This window comes from Montipora capricornis, chromosome 14 (genome assembly GCF_036669925.1).
Source record: "Montipora capricornis isolate CH-2021 chromosome 14, ASM3666992v2, whole genome shotgun sequence".
In the NCBI taxonomy this organism is placed as follows: domain Eukaryota; kingdom Metazoa; phylum Cnidaria; class Anthozoa; order Scleractinia; family Acroporidae; genus Montipora; species Montipora capricornis.
Genome location: NC_090896.1, coordinates 16,939,107 through 16,943,855, shown reverse-complemented (window position 1 = coordinate 16,943,855; position 4,749 = coordinate 16,939,107).

Below are 4,749 nucleotides of genomic sequence, written 5' to 3'. Positions count from 1 at the left end.
TAGTTAAGTGATACCCTGCTATGTCTTCCATTAAAGACAATATTCACTATGGTGGTACTGTTAGGGAGGACTGATTTAGACGTAGCTATGAATGACAAACCTCACTGCTTTTTCCCAGACATTCTGGAAATATCCCTCCAAGTCAACTATCTTCAGGATCTTCAAAGAAAGATAAAACCATTTTCTGTCTTTTAATGAAAGTAATAAGCATAAAAAACCCAGCAATAATTACAGCAATAAGAATAAATTAACAGTGACAGTTAGGATCGACTTGGAGAGTGACACTACCCAACAGCAACCGCACTACTGACAATAACAATAATGATGATGATGATTGATATAAATGGTTCTAGTAATGATCATAACCAAAAGGGTAGGTCTAAATGCCTAAGTATTTTATACGAAAACTGATTAAACGTTAATAGAATAACTTTGTGTGCACAGTAAAGTATGAGTGCAATCATACTCTGTGCCTGCTGGTCTATATGACCTTGCTCATTTGCCAACTTGTCACACTCTTCTTCCAGGTCTGTGATGATGGTGTTGAAGTCGTCATCCTCAAGCCTATCCTTGATAGCTTGGTGGATGTATGAGGTGAGAATGCCAATGCTGTGGTGGGAAAACTTCATTGCTGTCCAAACATTTGCCTCAGCCTGGATGTGATACATTCCCTTTTAATTTTGGATTAAGCTCCTCAAAGGGGATACACAGCCATTCGGAGTAAAATCTGCAGTAATTTTTTTTTCATGTCACTAATGCCATTAAGTTGCGAAGAGTCTTGCACTAAAATTCACTGTAAAATTGTACTTGTACACCTCTCAACCCTACTGGAACCTGTAAATCATAAACAAGCCTGAACGGTTGGTATTGGCTTTCAAAGTGTCTACGCACCTGGAACCAGGCACCTGTGTGTAGATTGTAACTATGGGAGACACTTGTGTACCGCAGCAGCAAGGGTACCTTTGTCTATAGCCCTGTTAATAAATCTGTTGTGGCGCTCTGAGAGAGTTGCGAAGCTGCAGTACACAGGAACCTCTTCATATGAATGGTCAGGAAAAAATAATCCCCATACCTAGTTGTATGCTTTCTACCTGGTTGCCAAGGTATTCAGTAATGTTTCAGCAGATTAGTGAGGCATACTCCAATACGGAACGAATAACACTGCAATACACAAGTACTAGATCTTTTTTTATAGGGCTAGCCTTTTTAGGTGTGCACAATGCATATAATTGCTTGTGAGCACCCTCAACATTGTAGTCAGAATGAGCAACCCATGTGAGATTATCCAATACATGACCCTTGGTCACATTGCCACCGAGCTGCAAGGGGGAGGCATTGATGGTTTGTATTTTTAGAAATGAATACACATTTCTTTACACTTGAAAGTGTTAATTTGCATACCATGAGCACCAGCATAGTAGCAAATATCCTGTGCAATAAATGACACAACACTTGAAGAGCATCTGGTAATAATGTGAACTATAGAGAGATCATCTACATATTTTGTTTTAAGGTTCCAGTTCCTCGCAAGGTTATTTACAAAAATGGCAAATAGGAGGTGGCCAGTTTCATCCACTTTGAAATACCTGCTAGACAAACCTTACCAGACAAAGACTTCCTTATTTAAGCATCTGCAATTTATTAGTTAAAGAGGACGCAATCCAGCTCATTAACACCTCATACGAATAGCCAGATATAGGCAATTTATTTTGTGGTAGCATGGATACTTATCCAAGGGTAACAGAAGAGTTATTCCTTCATGTGCCCTCAAAATCATCCAGAAGTAGTATCCTTCGCCTGATAATGTTTACATGGGTAACTCATCTTAACTGCATGTACCACCTTCTCTTTGTGATCTATGAATCTTGCATCAACACGATTTTGTCATACAAGGCTGTGCTCAGCGTAAACTGGGATATCCCAAAATGCCTGGGCATTTTGAGACTCCTAGAGGGCTTCAGAGTTACCCACCACTCTGATCATTTCGAAGAATAACACTTGCAGGGCAGCATTGTGCCTTAGCAGGTACTTAGTTTTGCTAATGCCGAACAGCCTACTACAATTTGTGGGAGGCTCTCAGGTGCTTTACCACATAACCTACAGCAGCTGTCATCACTTCTAGTGATGTGAGTTTTGAGTGAATAATACAACTTTGTTGGCAGCAGTTGCTCATAAAGTTCCATCATTCCAGCGATTACATGCATTGGGGCTATCTGCCAATCTGTTAGTCTTCAAGCAGCTTTTAAGGCTCTCCCATGGAACATCTTGACTAGTCTCGTCTTTGCAGTTTGGAGCTGGATAGCTCAGCTCTAAAGAGTTGCCCATATTCTGTATACTCTCTCGCTTTCTTCACCATTGACTGGTGGCCCTGTTCAGCTGCTTTCTCCTCGAATTCTCTTACTCGTTGCAAACTAGGGTTGCGGTTGCTATAAATCGTCATAGCTGCCTTGATCTTGATTTGCTTATATTCCTGTTCAACCGATCAAAGCCCATACCCCCACTACCTCTTGAGAGAAAAACGAGTGCTGTTAAGGCCAACAGGTGTTTCTCACCATTGTCAGAGACAATTTGTTGAGCTTGTCTGTCAACCTCCCGTAGGTCATCACAGGCAAATTGATTTGATGCTATCACTCAGTTGTTGTCTGGGAGGGGACTTGAACCAAATCACCGACAGCCTCTGTAAGAAAACTTTTGCCACACCTTTGAAGGCAAGCTTTTCCTTTTGTACCACCCGTTCAGGTGCACCAATTCCTGTCTGGCCATCCTTAAATTCCCCAGCTAAACTTTGCACTTGGATGCCTTTCCTGATATGTGCTACATTACACTTCTTTGGGTTCCATATGAGACCAATGTCCTCCACTGCCTTCTTGGCAACCATCCACACTCTTATCTCTATACAATTTCTGTAATGTTATCTTGGTCTTCTTTGGATAAGTCCTTGAATGACTTTGTTCCTTGTCCTTGTCCTTGGCCTTGGTAGGTGATGCTATTAGTCTGTCATCCTGGAATTCCACTGAGGTTAACTTAAGGCCAAAAGTCTCTGCAAACCATAAGGCTCTTTCAGCTTTAGTTTTTAATTCATGCAGTTTCCTCTGTTGTTGTCTCTCATGCACTTCACTAAACTTTTTGCCTACATTTTGTAATTTCTTAAGCTCCTCGAGTTTTTCTATCTACTGAAACAAATGGACATTCTCCGCCTTAACCGTTTATAAGTCAGCTTACGGTTCCTCCACTTTCTCTTCTCTTTTAATTGCTGACCTTCGGTTTCAAATTCCAAATCTTCACTTTCTCTTGAAATATTTTCCTTTGTTCTATTTGGTCTTTTAATTCCTTCTCAGCTTCAACAATGTTTCACACTTCCCCCTTACATATGGCTACCTTTCTGACCTTGTTTCCAAATGTCACATAGTCTCTACTGTTCTTTCCGGCAAACTGGCTCTTAACTGTAGATGCAAGCCTCCTGAAGTGACTTTTTGCTCCTTTTTTGCAGTCTCTTTTTAGTGAAATCCCAAACTTTGTGCCAATCAGTGCATTAGCGATATCGATGTACTTTATGTCTGGAAAAGCGTACTATCTTTTTAAACATTCATTGGTTATGTGTATGTCAGAAGAATCTCATCACTTTTGACACCCTGTTTTGCAATATTTTATAGCCTGTGATTTGAATCAATGGCGGCACACTTGAAATACCTCTCACGATCGTAACTGGCATTGTGGTATGTGGCACGATACGCCAAAAAATAAAAACAACAAAAGCTGCACGTCTTGCATGAGGCTCAATATCGTTGTGTAGCACATAGATTATATATCCTGACTCGCATACGGCATATGTAGTGGATGATTACAGCAATATCCTAGAGGTTTTAAGTCAAAAAGTGTTGTGGGAAAACCTAAAAAATATATGTGGATATAGGACTTAAATTTTTTCAGCTTTGATAATAATATAGCATGAAAACGGCCCAAAGGCTCTAATCCCATTCTAAATGATTCGAATAAATGAGAAAAAGTTTCCGTAAAACACAGATATCTATAAACTCTAGGTGCATTGAAATGAAACATAGTCCTTGCTGACTTTGGCTCTCCCATCTCCCTCTCTCTACATTTCTGGCCATGTTTACCTCCTTCCTGACCTTCAATCTTTTGATTTTGTGTGGTGCATAGGGCGACTTCTTGATGCACCGCATCACCTTCACCTCAAATGATGATGAAATTCACAGATCATTGTCTTCAAGATTTTGAAGTTGGTTAGCCTTTGCTCCCATGGGCCATACACTAGATGTTGGCAGTCACCGAAAGTTACTACATTTCCTTTGCTGTAAAGATTTCGCCAATCGCAGACATCTCCAACCGATATACAAAGTCAACAGCAGCTTAAAGTTACAGATTCGCTGGTTTTGTATACTTTTTTGGGAGTTTCTGGATGACTAGTACATCACCTGATTTTCTAAACATGCGGGCCTTTTCAGACACGCTTAGGCAAATTGACACTGTGATACTCCTTCCATCAGTCTTTAATTTGAAATCTACCAGATTTTGGGAGACCAGCGCCCTGGGAAGGAGGTTGATGAGGATGAAGTGCAACTGGGTGCTCCTTTCTAACGCTGCATTGGAATCCTTTATATTGGTAGGCTCATGTAAAAATCAAGTCCTTTCTTGGTTCCCACTAAGTGCCTAATAAAGGAGTTAACCTTTAAAATATCCAGGGACATCTCTACCACTAGCTCACTCTTGATTTGATCTCATATCATG